We start from the raw sequence: 20,417 nt of genomic DNA, 5'->3' as shown, positions 1-20,417 counted from the left end.
TACTTATGCAGGAGTTCAAGCAGTATATATTCTTTTCTGTCCTCTTGTGATTGTGAATGCGTTTATCACATAATCAAAATAAGAATATCTTTTGCCACAACAGGTGCATGTCCATTGATATGGCAATGGATAGATGTCTTTTGGTCATATGACAGTGGTTTTCTAAGTAATGTGGCAGAGATGATATTTTAGGAACAAAATGGGAGAGGGTACACTTGACTTTTCACAGTCTCCTTCATGAAATATCTAGGGAGATGTTATGCTTTGTATCAGATGAATTGCTTTGACAGGCCAGATCCAGCTACCAGTGCTAGGCTGTGTGCCTAGCTAAATGATCTCATATATCACACTCAATTCAAACATATTTCTTTCTGAGAGGAAGATATTTAATTCTTTCCTATTTAACAGCTTTTATTTCAGGAATGTCATCATTTTCGTTTGGAACTATTGAGTACCCATACAGGTTACTTATATGTTATATCCTTCCTGGCCACATGCAAGCTAAATTAAGATCTCAGAAGATACTATTGCTGCATCATATTTTCAGAACACAGAATATACATTCAAAATCCTTTATGGAATATCTGTTATTCCAAACTGATCAGACAAATATTTTCAGTCTTGTGCACCAGTAACCTCAGCCAGTTTACAAATAACAGTCATTGATATTGTAGCTGATTTTCTGCCTAGTGAAGTCAAGCTTTTTTATTGGCTTCAGTGGACATGAAAGAATACCAACTGACAAAAGGATCTTTGCTTCTAAATTTAAATATGTCTTCAAAATAAATATTTAAATAATTTCACGTATTCCTTCTTAAAAGGAAGATTCCATAAACTGGAATTTGAATTATTATAATTATTGTTATACATATAAACAACTGCCTCATGAAAATAGCCCATCAAGATAGTACTGATTGCTGTGCAGCTACAAATTCGAAGTCATGTAAGATAGACAGCAATATAAAAAACTTATCCAGTTCAACAGCAACCTTTTGAACTGGAGTTGAAATAGTCATAGGAATTGTCTCATAAATAAAAATTATGCAAATCTATGACTACTGAAGTTTTCTATGGTTTATGAGAACTGTATCTGATTTGCTTAAATGAAGGGGAAGAAACAGCAATTCTTTCCAGGCTTAAGGACAGTGTGGTGCATTCTTCAGAAGGGTAATCAAGAAAGAACAGTGAATGACTGAAGAGTAAAAAAGTGGTTTAAGAAATAGAGAACCTGAGAAGAAACACAAACACATATTTCTGAAGACCAAATATGTACAGTTGCACATGCATTGATAATAACTTATGAGATTTTTTTCACTTTCTTATAAAACAAGATGTGTTCTGTGCAGAAATAACAGGATTTTGTTCTTTTGCTTGTCTTACCAGCAAATGGGCTGAAAGAGCATAATTGCTCTTTCACAGTGTTATCACATTCATGGTTTCTCTTTAGCTTTTAATGAATTGTCATATTCATATTTGTATATGGATGTAGACTTTTGTATTAATGTTTGTGCAGACAGGAGTTATTTCACCTACTTCTGCAGTGTGATTTTTTGTTTAAGGTTCAAAATGAAAGTATTTTTTCAAGTAAGCAGAATATTATCAAGACTAGGGTTTACCAGGTCATCAAGTTCTTGCTATAGAATGCCTGAAAAAGATTCTTTCTGTGTCCCAGAGATTCATATAATCACAGAATAATAGAATGGCTGAGGTTGGAAGGGACCTCCAAGATCATCTGGTCCAAGCCCCCTTCTCTAGCAGAGACACTTAGAGCTGGTTGGTCAGGCCCATGTCCAGAAGGCTTCTGAATAACTGCAAGGATGGAGAGTCCACAACCTCTGTGGGCAACCTGTGACAGTGCTCAGTGACCCTCACAGTAAAAAAGTGTTTCCTGATGTTCAGAGGTAACCTCCTGTGTTTCAGCTTGTGCCCATTGACTCTTGTCCTGTCACTGGGCATCACTGAAAAGAGCCTGGCTCCATCTTCTTTGCACCCTCCCTTCAGGTATGTGTTCTTTCACTGTTAATTGTTTCAAAAAAAAAAAAGATATCAAAATATAGGCATGGCTCTTTTCTGAATTTTTTATGACATTCATACAAACAGTATTTCTCCTTAGTTATATAAAATAAAACCTCTCAGTGTTGAAAAAAGAATTTGGGAATTTAGAGCTCAGAATTCTGTAACTAGAACCGGATTCATGTTTGACAGAGATTTTGGCAAGATTCTCAAGTTGATGAAAGAATGTATTCTACATTCTTCTGTGAAAATTCAGGGGGAGGGGGCGGGGGAAGTAGAACATAACCCTGAATTTATTTTTTTTTAAATTGATAATAACATCCACTATCATCTTCAGTTTGCTAAGAAAACTTGTATTACGGAAATGCCATCAGGTATTTAAGAAGTTTTATTGAAAAATGTTCCAATGAGTGTTTTTCATGCCTATTCCCCTGGGTAAGCTGTCCTTAAATGATTGAATGAAAATGTATTTATAAATATCTGCTTCTGTATTATACTGCCTGAACAGATCACACAACAAGAATTAAAAGCTATCATACAAAACTATTCTCCACAAATTCTTCTTCCCCAAGTTATAATGTATTCAGAAGAGAAAGATGTAGGTTAATTTTCACATTATTTAAAAAAAAAAAAAAAAATTAGGTACTGTTCAGAATTTCCAGCTACTGAGTACATTGGAGCAACATTGTGAGCTTTTACCCCAGGAAATGGGGCTTTTCACAAGAGTAATGGATTTTCTTTTTCGAAAAGGAAGAAGACTTCACAAACTGCGGAAGAATCCCAGTGGTAAAACACAGAATTGCCTTTTAAGCTACAGGTCACCATCAACAAGAACATCTGCTCGTGGTTCCCAGTCACAGAGGAAGGATTCCTATTCATATTCTGCATATCTGATAGCAGAGCAGTGTGGTTTGCATCTAAATGTGTGAAATTCTGTTTCATGTTTTGCAATTATTGGTCACACAAGAGAATCTCTTCAGAATTGCACACTGGGGTCTGGTTGAACATTGGGCCCTTTGAGATGCTAACAAACTGCTAGTGGAAGTTATTAAGGGCTGGATACATTGTCATACTATTAGCACATTGTCGGGTACTTTACTCATAAAGGAATGCCCATTATAGTTAGAATCTAATTAAATCTAATCTTTTATGAAATGACAACAAAACCTCAACTCCACAGAGGAAAGAGCTGTTCATTATTTGGGTATTAAATACTGCAGCTGTCAAAAGGGTTAAAAAGAAAATCTTAGAAGAACTCCACATCTGAAATAATTAAGGGCATGTTTTAAATCAAAGGCACTTACTTTAAGATATGCAAATTAAGTCATGGTTAATTAATGGCTATTAATAAGAAAGTGAAACCTTTTTTTTTTCTAAATGTAGAATTGAAGTCTGTAATTTCTTCTGTGTAAAAACATGGTTTGGTATCGTTATTGGACCTGAAAAGCTGGTATCGGATCTTCACCTCCTTAGGTCAAGAAGATGATATAGTAGATTTTGAGTTCAAATAATCTTTCAGTGAAATATCGTGTTATTGTGAGCTGGTAGTCTTCTGACAGACGTCTCTCTTCATTTGGCATCTGTTTATCATCTAATAGAAATATTTCCATCTCACTACCTGATTCCAAGGACAAGGTGAGGAAGAAGGCTCTGGAAGCTGGGCTTTCTGTCCTATTTTACATGCTTTGACATCTGTTGGTGTAATAATTTCTTCTATACTCTCTATGATTTATCTTGAATGCCATTGGGATGGTGGCCCCTCCGTAGAAGGTGTGACACTTGTCACAAAGGAATCATGAAATTATGAGATAAGGCAAGGCTGGGTAGCTATACTGGTGGTGTCTGCCAGCATCTAAGTGGTTATATCTCTCCCAGAATGTGAGGAAGGATTTTGAATAAGTGCACATAAAAACATTATGACACTTCTGTGGGAGCTGTACACTTGACTTTTTGAAAATAGTCCCCAAAATGTGTGAATTTGAAATATCTAATATGTATACAGAACCCTGTTGTATAAACTAGGAATGATAAAGAAATGGCTAGCAATGACATAGGTGCTCCATGGGGGATTTAGGAATGAAAATGGTAATATTACTATCAAAATTCCAACCAGCCAATTGGAAAATGGATTTTGAAAAACAGCATTCATTCTGTGATAATTGCGGCTTAAATCCTTAACGCTCCAGGAGAATTCATACTCCATTAAATTAAGTGCTCTACAGAAACCAACTTCAGAAGCCCAATCTGTAAGAAACATAAGCAAAGAGGAGACTGGATATAAATATGGGACTTTCCCAAAGGCATCACAATGGAGAGCTACAAAGCAAGTGCAGTTGTTGAACTCTCTCTGCCAACCCAATTCTGGCTACATGAAGCTTCAGAACAGAACACCATTCAATGACATCATGCACACCTTTTGAAAATAATATAACTTGTCTCCTGTGTGATCTCTATACACAAACAAGCATTGATTGTGATGGGAGTTTTTTGCACATTTTGCTCAACAGTATAATCCTTCACAATATTGACACTCAAATGAAAATATTCTAGTGTAACTGTACTGAACAGATAGGAATGGAAGTGTTCAGTTTTAGGATTATAATTTCAGACTCTCCAGATTTACACAGTAAAAAATTGGCTTGCCTATTTGTCTTTATAGACATAAAAATGAGAAAGATCATGTTTATTTTCTGGTGTCTTCTTTCTGGATGCTGTTGTTCCAAATATTGTTTTAGGCTAAAGAGTACAAGATGGCAGGTTCCAAAGAAAATCATCTGCTTTTTGCACAGATGGGAGCCTTCCTAATATCATGTCAAATCCTCAGCTTCTGGCATCTGCTTCTGCCCAGACTTTTTATTTTGATTTTTTAAAGTAGTTATGCCATAATGGGGTGGCATTCTAGCTAGACCTACTTACAAACTGTAATTTGAACCTTTGAGAGTTTAAAATCTCCACCTGGTATTCAATTCATTCTTTTGTAAACCTCATCAAACTTACTAGTCTAAGAGAGACCTAATTAAAGTTCCCTGTGTGCTCATCCCGGCTAGCATATTTCAAATAACACTTTTGTATGAATTGCTGACAAGTTAGTTTATTTTATATCAAAACTGTGACCCTCTTTTATGTCTTCTGACATAGCACGTACAGACAAGACCCCATCTTCACTCAGACCACATTAATCTTTAAAAGAATAATGGTTTGAGTTATTAAAGAAAGAAAAACATACATGTTACGTGTGAGAAATGGTTTGATTAAACAGGCATTTGGGAGAATTTTCATCTGACTTTATATTATATGTCTATAAGGTAGACATCCACAGCTGAGCTACTTGTCTGAAGTCCCTTTATAGTCAACACAAAAAACGGTAATTTTGAGATGTTATTCCTCTTATGGTGAGGAAGACATTTAAATTGGGTCATATTAATTACACTCTAAAAGTTCTTGTTTCTCAACATGGATAATAAAAGGAGTCTAGACAACTGGCTCAGAGGCAGATGTCTGCATTCCAGACTTCTAAAATTAGGCATCAGGTGACAACTTTGGATTCAAAAAGACAGAAAGGGAACCAAGTGATCAAATATGTTGATTCTATCTGCCCAGTATGCAGATTTTGCTAGCGGTCTTGTGTCAACTGAATTACGGTCTGAACCTACTCCCATCCATATTTAAACAGTGTTGAAATGGCAACTTTTATAACAAGCACTTTTGTTCTTGCTCTTTTGGGAAACAGGAGTCAATTGAACATTTACAAGAAAATCCCATCTTCTAATCCAATAGTCTCTCCTTTTCATATAGTTCCACTATTATTGATTCTTTTACTTGGGCAGGAGAGTTAAAATGCAGAAAGAAGCGTTACCAGTGTTTATATTAAAAATATTCCTTCTTTTTTTGGGGGAAAAGCTTTCCTTTTATTGACTATTCTGGCTGTTTGAAGATGTGATTAAGAAAGATAGGTGGCATCTTCTGGAAACTGGAAAAGAATAAACTTATCTTACTCTTCTTTTTGTATTTTTGAGAGAGTAATCACATCTTTCTTCCTCCATTTCCATACCCATGTACATACAGATAAACTCTCATGGTCCAGACTTACGTGGCAGTAAGGAAAAAAAAAGCCTTAAAAGATAGCAAACCTGTCACACGAAACTGAAACCTCAGTTTCTTCCTGTTTCTCAAGAAGTTTTTGGGGGGCTTTCATCAGCATAGAGTCAAATCCTCAGACTGGAAAAAAGCATCCAAATCTTGCCTTGGCTCCATGGGAGCCATTAGGACTATGCTTCCTCTTTCTGTTCCACCACTCGAACTCACCCTCACACATTCATATGCTATTTGGATTTTAAGTGCCACAAGAGTGGAAGGAAATAGTGGTTATAAAATTTAAGGAGCTTTCTCTCTTATTACTCTACTAGCCTCCTCACTTGCCAGATTGGTGATAACATATCTAGACTGGGTGTATGCTAGCAGAAGAAAAGCAGGATGTGATAGAAAGTGAGTAGGAACTTTCCAGGTGAAAAATAGGGCATGCATGGCAAGAAAGGAGATAAAAGACATCTCTCTGTGGGGGGATGATAAACTCCCAGACAACCCTGAACTTGTTTGAGACTTGCTGCTCCAGCTGGATGCATGTAAATCTATGGGGCCTGATGGGATTCATCCCAGGGTACTGAAAGAGCTGGCTGATGTCATCATGGGAACTCTCTTCATTATTTTTCAATGGTCTTGGGAGTCTGGAGAGGTCCCAGTCGACTGGAAGCTGGCAAATGTTGTCTCAATTTTCAAGAAGGGTAAGAAGGAAGACCCTGGCAATTACAGGCCTGTCAGTCTCACTTCAGTTACTAGTAACATTATGGAGAAGGTTATTCTGAGAGTTATTGAAAAACACTTGAGAGACAATGCAGTCATTGGTCATAGCCAGCACAGGTTCATGAGGGGAAAGTCCTGCTTAACCAACTTAATTTCCTTTTATGACAAGGTCACCCACCTAGTTGACCAAGGGAAGCCAGTAGATGTGACTTTTTCGGATTTTAGCAAAGCTTTGATACTGTCTCTCACAGTGTCCTTCTGGATAAAGTGTCCAGCACACAGCTAGACGAGTCCATAATACGTTGGGTGAGCAATTGGCTGATGGGTCGGGCTCAAAGGGTTATAGTAAATGGGGTTACATCAGGCTGGCTGCCAGTCATCAGTGGGGTTCCCCAGGGCTCAATTTTAGGGCCAGTGCTCTTCAATGTTTTTATAAATGATCTGGACGCAGGAATCAAATGTACATTAAGTAAGTTTGCCGATGATACTAAAGTGGGAGGAGCTGTGGACTCCCTCAAGGGTAGAGAGGCCTTACAGAGAGATCTGGATAGACTGGAGAGCTGGGCAATCACCAGCTGTATGAAATTTAACAAGAACAAGTGCCAAATTCTCCACCTAGGATGGGGTAATCCTGGTTATACGTACAAATTGGGGGACAGGAGGCTGGAGGACAGCCCCGCAGAAAGAGATCTGGGGGTTTGGGTTGATGGCAGGTTGAATATGAGTCAACAGTGTGCCCTGGCAGCCAAAAGGACCAACTGTGTCCTGGGGTGCATCAAGCACAGCATAGCTAGCTGGTCGAGGGAGGTGATTGTCCCACTCTACACTGCACTGGTGCGGCCCCACCTCAAGTACTGTGTGCAGTTTTGGGTGCCTCAATATAAGAAGGACATCAGACTATTAAGGTGTGCGCAGAGGAGGGTGACCAAGATGGTGAAAGGTCTCAAGGGCAAGATTTATGAGGAGTGGCTGAGGTCACCTGGCTTGTTCAGCTTGGAGAAGAGAAGGCTGAGGGGTGACCTCATGGCAGTCTACAACTTCCTCAAGGGGGGCAGCGGAGGGGGAGGTGCTGATCTCCTCTTTCTGGTGACCAGAGATGGGACACGAGGAAATGGAATGAAGCTGCATGAGGGGAAGTTCAGATTGGACATTAGGAAAAGGTTCTTCACTGAGGGGATGGTTGGTCACTGGAACAGGCTCCCCAGGGATGTGGTCGTGGCACCAGGCCTGTCAGAGTTCAAGGAGCATCTGGACAATGCTCTTAGTCATATGGTTTAGTTTTAAGTAGTTCTGAGAGGAGCAGGGAGTTGGAGTCAATGTTCCTTATGGGTGCCTTCCAACCTGAGATATTTATATATTCATATGATTCTATGATTCTCTAGGCAAACTATTTTGCCTTCCAAAAGGGGGTAGTTCAGACATAATTTTTTTTGCTTATCTATTTTCCTGTTGACCAGACAACAAAAGTGCAAGGGCTAGGTGGGACAATGTCTTCCAAACTAATGTCTAACCTGGCCAATGAAGGAAACCAGAACCCCAGGGCATTTTGCAGGGTGCCCCAGTGAATACACAGTATCAGACACAGGTTCTAGATTCCAAAATCTGGGATGCAGAGAAAGCTGCCCTGACTGCTCCCAGGACCATTTCCAGAGAGCCATCAGCCCATCAAAAGTTCATCACCACAAGCCTAGAGTAGCACTGAGGACACAATGCCAGGCAAAGAACCCAAATTACAGACTTCTGAGGAACAAACACCCTGTCAGGGCCTCTCCTAGGACTATCCCAGCAGAGCCTCAGCCCCATTGTCCAGGTGTGAAACCCATCACAATGCGTCATTGGAACCAGATCTCAGTGTCACCTTTTGGACTAAGGGGAGTTGCTGCCGAGGTGTGTGGGGGACAGTATGGGGGGCAGGGAAAGAACACGTTGGGATTGCACAGGATTTATTAAGGCATGTTTAGGGGAAGAACCAAAGGTGGGAAAAGGGAGGGGTTTAGGCAATTTGGGAAGAAACAAGTAGGGGAAATAGAGGCATGAGGGAATAGTAGGGCCTGTTTGAGTGTAAGCAGGGGCTGGTCAGTATGTTTGTCTGGCCATGCCCTGCACCTGATCACTGCAGTCTGTCCTGTCTCCTTATTAAATTACTTCAATTATTTTCCAGTAAGGGGCTCTTCTCTCCATGTGCACGTGCGTGTATGGGGTCTGTGGTGCCAGTGACTGGAGTGAGTGTGGGTGTGCGAGCGAGTGTGTGATCACTAGTGAAGATCAAGCTGAAGGAGCCAGCAGGAAGGTGAAGTGGCCTGGGATCAAGGGGTGTGTGTGTGTGCCTGAGGGACAGCTCTGGGTGTGAGAGCACCTGTGTGTCTCTAAGGGTGAGAGCACAGGGGGTCAGCTATGGGACTGGGGAGTCCTTGACAGCTCTGTGTGTGTGTGTGATGGTCTGCACCAGCAACTGGAATGGGGCTGTGGTCTTGGGGATTCGTATGTCCACATGCCAGCAACTGGAGAGACGGGTATCCAGGGACAGTGACTGGGCAGGCTGGGTGTATGAACCCAGTAGCTGCCCCTGAATCTTGTACATATATATACATATTCCTTCTAGCAGACTTCCTGCGCAGCCAGAGCTAGGAGCAGGATGAGGCCACTGGTGTTGTCTGTGCTTGTGTGAGTGCTCTGTGTATCTGTTATTTGTGTGGCCAGATGTGTAAATATGTGTATATATTCTATATAGTGTAAATTGCCTATCAGGAATATGCGCTCAACCTTGCTATTGGAGAGACTGGGGGACTGAGTCAGACTAGGAGGAACTCATGCCTCAGAGATGGCCACAGAAGACCCAAGCTGCATGAGAGGAGGTTCCCAACCATATCCGATCAGGTAATCCCAACAGCAAGAACTGTCTGAAACTATAAACACATTTTCTATGTGAATAGCTGTCACTGAAAAGCCATCATTGAATGGATGATAGAATTTATGGTTGGTGAGTAAGTCTAGCCACTTAGTTACACAAGGAGACTGTCAGTCAGAAGTCCGGTTTTCATTCACTGAATGACCCTATGGAAGGTTTTTTTAAACTGTGATTTAAGTTTGGCCATGTATAAGGTAGTTACTGACCTGTCTCATGGGAACACAATGAAATGATATTGATAAAGAAGTTGGTAATCTTTGCGGGAAAGGTGACATCTCTGTATTGGATTAGAACAAAAGGCAACGAGATTAGGTCTCATACTTTCAAGAGACGTTAACCACAAAACACCCATAGAATTTCAATAGGTTTTGCCTCTATAACACCATTAAAGTTATTGAAGAATATTTCAGAGTGATCCAGGGTAACGTAAGAACGATCGAGAAACTTCGCTGAATTCAGCAGTGAAAGCTGCTTATGGAAATGGTATGTTGATTTTAATAGTTGTTTCATTATATCAAAATCAATTTGAATATCTAAAATATCTAAAAATGCAGCATGTAAACAGCATGTAATGTCCGTACTTTACAATGTCTGAATAAACAAACAAAAAGGAGGCACCACAGTGACATGTCTTAATCAGTGCATCATGTTTTGGAGATGGGCCTGGAAATTTTTCTGGATAGTTTTGTGGTTTTTTTTTTTTCTTCATTCTGTGATACACTTTTTAATAGGTTTGAGGTAAATTTTGAAGAGGACAAAGAAGTCCCAAATGGGGAACCCGAGTATCTGTTCCCACCTTTAGCACAGATTTTCAGCATAGCTTTGCAAGAGTTATTTGTTATGGACATGCATCTGTTTCCCCAGATCTAATGAAGTCTTTATTTATGCAACTACTCTTCATGTAACTACTACTAGCATGAAAATACCATTGCATTGTTGCATATGGTCTTACATTTTCCTTAACATCATTTTTGGAAAAGAAAATATTTTAGAATCCTACTATCCAGTATTCTAAGATGAAACACTTTTATATTAAGGGTTATAATGATTTTTTTTAGGTTTTTTTCTTATAAAGAATGAACTTTCCTGTTTCCTGCTGTGACAGGTTGTGAGTCTCTTTATATCACAAAAAGGACTGCCAGAAAAAGGATGGACTACAAGCCAAAACTGAGTGATGCTCAGGAGGAGCAAAGGAGAGAGTTGGCAGGTCCTCAAGACTGATTATTAAAAATCTATTTTCCAGAGGATCTGATAAGCTGAATTTCCACAACCTGAAATGGACTATTACATAGAGATATCCCCAGGCACTGTTCATAGTCAACAAATCAAACAGATTAGGGCTTTTATCAAATTTGACCAACAAGCTGTAATCTCTTTAAAAATTTTCCAAACATGCTTAAGCATCTTTACAAGCCTTGTATAATCTTACAACACATGACCTTCTCTTTCTCTCCTTTTTCTTTGTAAAGAACTTAATTCAATTTGTCTGCTTAAAAGAACAATCTGGTAACTCGAAAGTACCCCAAATTAGGAGTTCTCTGGGACTCCAGCATCTGGAATCACTATTTGTGCCATAAGAGACAGTCAAATAATGAATGTCATGCAAAAGAGAAATTGCCAACTGTCAAATTACCTCTCAGCTCTCTTTTGTACTGGGTTGTACAGTATTTTTGCCCACCTGTCGCATCTGGCAGTCTAACTTGTGGTGGTTTCCAATTAAATTTTAAACAGAGGTGAATACATTCTGTAAGTGGATGAGAAAGGCTCAGCTTGAGGGGAGGCAGGGAAAACTCGGCCATTGTCAGTCCTCATTGGAAACAAGCGACTAGCCAAGTGGAACCTGCAGTCGGCTGATCAGCCAGCATATAGGAAGGTCAGACCCAGCCACGGCACACTCTGCCTCCTTCCCAGGTGACAGACCAAAGCACTGTGAAGGACACTTTCAGAAGAGGAGTGGAAGCTGAGTGTAAATGCACAGGGGGCACTGGGGACATGAAGGTACTGTTCAGAGGCAGTGGTGTGAAGCATCATGAGAATCTTTGTCTGGGAAAATTTGGGTTATTGTTAGGGGTTGATCTAGGAGACAAAAGACAAAAAAATATAGAAAATAGAGTTCTGCTCTTCATGGGAAAATTTTTGATTTATTTTTTTTTTTAAAGACCATTATTTCCCTTTTTTCCTTCATGTGTAAATTTGGCAAATTCTTTGGGGCTATTTCTTCTTAAACTGTACTTTTTTTCTACCATCTGTGGTAGACTGGCTTCTCTCTGCATTGGCATAACTGAGATCAGCACTAAATATAGTATAATTAATCAGTTATGTCAAAGATAAATTTGGCTTAGTGTGGGTCTACCAGGCAGTGTACTGAAGAGCCCCTAAAGTTGATACAGCTGCATGTCACAGCACAATGCAAAAACACGATCTTGTGTTTCAAAACCTGCTACCTTGGGGGTCCCTGCACCAAACTATATCATGAGGCATAAACCTGTACCATATTTTTAATCACATTTTTTTCTTCAGTTGGTGGTGTCCTGGTTCAATTTTTCATCATACTCATGCCACTGTAGAGCGTGTAAGGGCATTTTTCCACTGTGCTGAACAATAAGAGACTCATATTTGTGGAAAAGAGCAGAATTAGAAAGTACTTCTGGTATATGACACAATAAATACCTTTGATAGAAACCCTTCAGGTGGGCAGCTGCTTCTTTATAATCTTACTTGTCAGAAGATGATGTACTCCTTTCCCTCTGCAATTTTAGGATTGCTATTCAATGAACTCATAAAAAGGCAGTTTCAACTTCTATAAGAAATATATTAGCAACCTGACTCCATTTCATAGTTGTCATACATCACAATTAATACTAATTGGCATACTTTTAGCAAAACTATAAAATGTTAAAATAGGCATGCAATATACAAACTTTTCCCCTAAGTAAATGCCTTTATCCCTAAGGCAAGGAATCCTTATCCTTCTCTTCTCCTCTCCTCTCCTCTCCATACAGTTATTTTATATAGTTTATATACAGCGAAACACCTCCAAGATGAGGCCTGAAGTATCAGCTCCCTCCTGCTTTTCCTCCTATACAAAGAGTAACTAGCAGTACTCACTATTGACTAGTGATTGTGATATTGCCTGGAGAGGTAGAATCTGTGGGGTTAAACAATTTCAGAGAAAAGGAGTTAAAGCCTGAGTCTTGCTTCATGACTGTTTGGGGAGGGTGCGCTAAACACCAGGTTATTGTATAAAAAGCTGCACTTCTTTTCCTTAAAGGACAAGGATGAGTCATAATCAGTTGTCTGAAAAAAAGAGAGTGTGGGCTTATCTTCAAATTTATTACTTCCCTCTCAACAAAGAAACCTTCTTGCAGCCTTTGAGGGAGACGGTCCTGCCTTCACATCCTTAATGCCAGTGCCTGAAGTGTGCCTGTTGCTTTGAACTGCCACCCTAGGTTTCCTAATACTTTATAGAGGAAGACTACAAAATCCATTAAGAGTTCTTGATTCTGCACCAAAGCCTAGAAGCCATATTTTGGGTTTAGTTTGTCCTAAATTTTATGGCTTTTAGTGACCTAACCTTTGGTCCTCAGCTCAACTGACAGAAGAAAAGAAAGACTGGGTATAAAGCCAGGAAGTTTCTCACCTTTTTTTAATAACTCAGCATCTTCTTTCTATATTTTCCAATACAAATTTAATTTTTCTTTTATTGTAAGCAACAGTGCATTTTTCCTGCCAGGAAATCTAAATAATTTATGGTTACAGAAAGCGTGCAAACATGACCAAAGCAGAGAACTAAATCATTCAAATGCAAATCTCAGAAAGACATTTCTTATTTTCTGCTTCAGTTTCTACAGTACTAACAATACCTAGAGCTTGTAACTCTGAGTATCAGTGGGGAAAGGCAATTCTTTGTCAAGTTAACAAGGAACTGGACTTCATATATGGAGAAAATACTGGACTTCAGATCTTCAGCAATATTTGGTACCATGATTTATAACATGTTGAACCACCAAAATAAGTAACTGTTCATCTGTAATCCACAACACTTTAGAAATAAAGTAGGGCACTGCAAAGAACTTTATCCAGTGAGATATTGAGATCTCTGCTTTTTGTTCACTTCAGGTAGCACTCATAATTAATATATAGCTTAGGAAATACAGCTCACAAACATGAACTGGTCTTCAGCTACTAATTAAGTGTCTCATTCAACTGCATAAGATTTTCTACCACCAAAGTGATGGCTTTGGAGAAGTAAAACTGCTGATTATTCCTGTGAAACCTGATGGTGGGATTTATTGTTTCTGATAGCAGTGCTACTATTGTTGAAGCTACAAAAGATGGTGAATTTGTTAATGCATAGCATTACATTTTGATTGGGTTTGTATGAAATGCATTCGGTCATGTTTGGCCAGGACAGCATTTAGCATTCATTATCAAGAAAATTGTTACATTCTTTCAGGCACTCTAAAGTTATTATAACTTTGTTTTGACATTACAACCCAACATACTCTCTGCAGGAAATTTATTCCAAGAACACAAAAAAGTGTTCAAAAAAAATAGATACTGGATTTTATATACCCCAGGTTTACCTGCCTACTCAGCCTCATGTCACTAAAGACCTTAATGGGACCTAAATCTTTGCAGGGCATCAGCCATTTGTTATAGCTGTTGGTGTGCTGACTGCTGTTTCAGTTTGATTGCTCTATTAATGTGATCCAAAGGCGCCTAACTCAAGAAAAGCAAAATCACAACAACTCTTCCCTTTTAGGTTTTTCTGCTAAAAATTAATTTAATTTAAATGTTGCAAAAGATGTGCATAGCAGTGCACTAGTACTTGGCTATAGCTCTGTCTCAACAGTAGATATTTAAAAATGTTTTTTTTAAGAACTTCAACTTGAAGTTTTGAAAAGCTTCCTGAGATTTGTGTTCTGGCAATAGATTTTAAGCCGTACAAATTCTCTGCTCTGGCTCGTTCTTCACCTTTGCACGATAACAAGTGTTTTTAACAAAAAGGCAACCTTTACTCCTAGGCAGTTCACGTAGGCAAGGAGTAGCAATGAAAAATATAAAATATCATTGTGTTACAATCTAGCCAGCACACTGAAAAATGTACACCTCTCTGACTGAAGCAGTCACAAACATTTCATGGAGCTTTTCAATGTTAAAAACCTGCATGTCTACTTCAGAGACAAACTTATGGACCACAGTTTGTTTTGATTCAAGCATTAACCTGCCATCAAACTGGCTACAAGTGGCATTTTCTAGCTGGCTTAGTGAAAAGACATCACAATCATTTCTTATCAGAGTAGAGCTGGTGGCAGAAAAAGCCATTAATTATCAGTGATTACCCTTTTATTTACTTTTTTTTTCTTTTTTCTTAAAGGCAGGTGAATCTCCAAAAAATGTTAGTTAGTTCATAGAATCATAGAATCATAGAATAGTTTGGGTTGGAAGGGACCTTTAAAGGTCATCTAGTCCAAACCCTCCCCCCTGCAATGAGCAGGGACATCCTCAACTAGGTCAGGTTGCTCAGAGCCTCGTCCAACATGACCTTGAATGTTTCCAGGGATGGGGCATCCACCACCTCGCTGGGAAACCTGTTCCAATGTTTCACCACCCTCAGTGTAAAAAATTTCTTCCTTAGACCTAGTCTGAATCTACCTTCTTTTAGTTTAAAAGCATTATCCCTTGACCTATCGCAACAGATCCTACTAAAAAGTCTGTCCCCATCTTTCTTATAAGCCCCCTTTAAGTATTAAAAGGACACAATAAGGTTTTCCCAAAGCCTTCTCTTCTCCAGGCTGAACAACCCCTCATAGGAGAGGTGTTCCATCCCCCTGATCATTCTTGTGGCCTTCCTCTGGACCCGCTCCAACAGGTCCATATCTTTCTTGTGCTGAGGGCTCCAGAGCTGGACGCAGTACTCCAGGTGGGGTCTCACCAGAGCAGAGTAGAGGGGCAGAATCACCTCCCTTGACCTGCTGGCCACGCTTCTTTTGATGCAGCCCAGGATGTGATTGGCTTTCTGGGCTACGAGCTCACATTGCTGGCTCACATCCAGCTTTTCATCCACCAGTCCCCCCAAGTCCTTCTCGGCAGGGCTGCTCTCAGTCCCTTCATCCCCCAGCCTGTATTGATACCGGGGGTTGCCCTGACGCAGGTGCAGGACCTTGCACTTGGCCCTTGTTGAACCTCATGAGGTTCACATGGGCCCACTTCTTGAGCTTGTCCAGGTCCCTCTGGATGGCATCCCGTCCCTCTGGCATGTCAAGTGCACCACTCAGCTTGGTGTCGTCTGCAAACTTGCTGAGGGTGCACTCGATCCCACTGTCTATGTCATTGATGAAGATACTAAACAGTACTGGTCCCAATACGGACCCCTGCGGGACACACTTGTCACGGATCTCCATCTGGACATTGAGCCGTTGACCACTACCCTCTGGATGCGACCATCTAACCAATTCTTCATCTACCAAACAGTCCACCCATCAAATCCATGTCTCTCCAGTTTAGAGAGAAGGATGTTGTGGGGGACTGTGTCAAAGGCTTTACAGAAGTCCAGACAGACAACATCTGGAGCTCTTCCCTTGTCCACTGATGTAGTCACTCCAGTAGTTCTACTGTCCAGTTTGATATTGTTACCATGTAAATGAACTGCCAAAATATAACACAACAAGTAATTTGACAGACAGGTTCAAAGGCCGTAAGAGAGAGAGAGATCAAGCAATTTAACTGGTATTTATTGCAAAATCCTATCACTGGTATTAAAATTTGTCATGCATAGCATTTCACTTTAAATCTTGCTGATCTGCAAAGAAACCAATAACCTGCTGGAGAGCTAAAACAAGGCATTATTATGTCTAATAAAAAATAGTGAAGTGATCTCATGACCCATTTTAGGCTATTGAGTGTAGAAGGAATTTACAAATATTATCCAGGTAATTTACAGTTCTCTCCCAAACTGTAGAAGTACCAGCCACTCCAGATCTCATGAAAACAATTCAAAGATTTTTCTTACCTCATTGGGAAGCATAGTGAAACAATAATTTGTGAAATATTAAGAGCTTAGGAAAAGTTCATGAATGTTCATCCATGTATAAAGAAAATTGGAGCAAGTAAAACTGAGGAAGAAGTGAGTATAAAGAACTGTCCAGCAGTCAGAGGAGACTGTAGTGAAGTTCAGGATAAATCTCTAATGGGTAAGAAGGACACTGTCAAAGAGAAAGATGCTCCTACACACAGGGAAATCTGTCTGCTTCATTTTCAAAAGTAGCAGTTTGTGCATTTGCAGATAACTGTATAAGTATCTGAAATATGTTATGTTAGGGCGTTATTTTTGTCAGGTCCAGAAACAGTTCAGAAAATGTTTACTAGTTATTTTCATGTATTGAGAATGTATCTACATGCACATTAAAATGTGTGAAAATTCTTTTAGAAGCTCATTAATTTGAGGAAAAATATCTTAAAGTTAATCAGTATGAGGAGAATGAGAAGTCATGAAAAAACAGTGTTTAAATTAAGTCGGAGATATTCAACAAAAGATTAGAAACTCATTGTGTGGCTCTCTCATGCAAAGGTTTTTCCAATAGCAGTTCCACATCTCCCATCCAACTGTGAGAGACTAGAGATAGAGGTCTAGTACAGGATTAATCAGATCGAAATACACACTGATTCCCAGAATATATGAATAAGCCTGTCATGGTTGCTGTGACATTTAGAAATGCTGCCAGACCATTGCAAACTCTGTCCTCCTGAATTGTACCGGGAACATCAAGTTCTCTTTTATTTGAAATCAAGATTCATCTTACCTAAGCTTTTATTGGATATTATCCAGTCATGGAAATCAAATCATCTTACTGGGGAAAAAAGGTTTAAATTGGACATATTTTATATCTAATGGAGAATCACTAAAAAAATTCTGTTTGCAAAAATATTAGTTGAGTTTACAAATTCAAGAGAAATGATTTCCATGCTTCGGTCCACTGCAGCAGTACAGATTAGAGGAAAATACTTTGTTTAAAAATCCCTGTCCATCAGGACAAGATAGCAAATAATTACTTATTTTGATTCTTTGTAATCCACCACAAATCTGTGCTGTTAGGAAAGAATTTTTGTAATTCAGCCATTCTGCACTTTAAAAGCTGTAACAGAGAAGATGTATCTCTCTCAAACTAAATCTCTTGAAGTACAGTAGTGTCTTGGTTTCAGCTGGGATAGAGTTAATTTTCTTCCTAGTAGCTGGTATAGTACCATGTTTTGGATTTAGTATGAGAATAATGTGATGTTTTAGTTGTCACTAAGCAGTGCTTACACTAGTCAAGGCCTTTTCAGCTTCTCATGCCCTGCCAGCGAGAAGCTGGGAGGGGACACAGCCAGGACAGCTGACCCAAACTGGCCAAAGGGATATTCCATGCCATATCATAGAATCATAGAATAGTTTGGGTTAGAAGGGACCTCTAAAGGTCATCTAGTCCAACCACCCTGCCATAGGGGATTGCTAAATCAGGTTGCTCAGTATATAAACTGGAGGGAGTTAGCCAGGGGAAGGGTGACCACTGCTCAGGAACTGGCTGGGTATCTGTCAGTGGGTGGTGAGCAATTGCATTGTGCATGACTTATTTTGTATATTCTTTTATCATTATTATTATTATTTTCCCTTCCTTTTCTGTCCTATTGAACTGTCTTTATCTCAACCCATGAATTTTACTCTTTTTTACTCCCAATTCTTTCCCCCATCACACCGGCAGAGGGGGGGAAGTGAGCAAACAGCTGTGTGCTGTTTAGCTGCCTGCCAGGTTAAACCACAAGTAGGAAATAATACATTTGCAAAAAAAGTGAACACATGAGGAATTCCATAAAGATGTGCTCTTCTGCTGTGTACAGATGGTCAGATGCAATTTATTTTGAAATCCATCATATATAAGCTGGTATGATTCAGCTTGTCAGATTACATTCCTGACAGGCTCAGTCTTTAAAGAAGTCCTAAAGCTAATATAACGGCAATAATTGGTCAACACAGGTCTATTTTCAGAAACATCTGATGCTAACCAACTTTGAACAAGGGACCATTTTGGCAGAAAATGATTGATCTCAGAAACCAGACTTAAAGACATATGTCTCTTTGGATTTAAGTTTATGCAAAAAAAAAAAAAAAAAAAGAGAAACACAAACAAACAAAACAAAACAAAAAAACACCAAACCACAGCTTTAGAAGATTGAATTTTATTATTTTCCTTAAATGGAATTAGGGAGATTTCCCCCTCCCCCTAGAGCACAATATTCAGAAGAATATCTGAGACAGTATCGTTGTTTTTCAGCTGTAAGATCAGATCATACAGAGTTGGGCTTTCATTGGTTTAAGCCATCCCTGAGATCCTGGAGCTGCGTTGTGACTGTAGAAGCCACAGCTGTACTAGAAGACAAGGGAAGGGGACATGGTAAGAACTTCCAAAGGGGCATAAAGGGAGCAATGGTTGCTGGAAGGACTCTGTCAGCAGAGCATGGAGGAAAACGTCACACCACCGTGCACTGAGAGTCTTCAACTGCGGTGAGCTAGTACAGCGTCAAACAGTGGGTTACTACTAACCCAACAGAGAGCTGTATTCCTTGCTGAAGTAAAAAAGTGTAATATTTGATAGAAGCAAATAAGGTAGAATGAAGCATTGGTTTGTACAGCCATTACACATAGCTCACGTGGAAAACCTCCAGCCCAGCCAGCCTGCCTGTTCCATCCATGCCTTTCCAGTTACAGACTATCAATATCCCAGTTGCCTTTTCCATAGCATAGGCACCTTCTGCCTATCCTGTGTTCATCTCTCTAATAACAGACACACTTCTGACAATACATGGCCATCTTTCTGCCACATTTGACTCAAAAATATAAATTGGCTCTGTAGAGACATGCTTGGCACAGCTTATGTGAAATGTTTTCCATATATTTTGGTACCTAAGAAGAAAATTGTAATTTGCAAAGTTTCATTCCCATATGTCTATGAATGTGTCTTTATTTTCTTATTCAAGGCACCATATATTTCTTAAGCTGCAGATTATATTTATATCTTCATGGTATTTAGCTTCTTCTGGAGAACAAAAGGCTGTATACATTTTGTGCAAAATATGCCAGACATTGTAATGTTAATTTAAAAAAAGAAATTCATACTATTTTGCTACAGGCATTTTGCTTTAAGCAGAAGTTTCTGGAAAATTCCTATGATAACACTTCTATTGTTTTATAACCATTCCTTCTCTATCTGTCCTACACAGCGTATTTTTCAGGCTGATTTCAGATGGTTTTAGTTAGGGTTCTACCAGATCTTGGGAAAACCCTATTTAGTTAAACATTTTTCTTTCTAGCATTCATTTACAATGTCTGTGATTTTTTTTTCCCTATTTTTATTAAACAATCTGAGTATTTTTATTTGGATATTTGCTAACAAACTTGTTTAATTTAACATTAATGTTTCTTTATAAACATACACAAATGCATTTAGTGAAATAATATTCCACATTCCTAATTGCTTGTAAGGTGGATAGAGAAAAGTAATAATACAGCTCTGCTTCCACCATAAGTTAATAATGTGGGGAAGCCTAACAAGGTGGTTAAATATATTTACTCTTTCATTCCACAAATTAGAAATCTTAATAAATATACTTGGATACATATTTCAGGTTATTAGAAGTTTCTTGGAATGCCTACAGA

The sequence above is a fragment of the Aptenodytes patagonicus genome, chromosome 1, assembly GCF_965638725.1.
Source record: "Aptenodytes patagonicus chromosome 1, bAptPat1.pri.cur, whole genome shotgun sequence".
Classification (NCBI taxonomy): Eukaryota; Metazoa; Chordata; class Aves; order Sphenisciformes; family Spheniscidae; genus Aptenodytes; species Aptenodytes patagonicus.
The sequence above is the reverse complement of the archived record's forward strand: the minus strand, read 5'-3'. Positions refer to the sequence as shown.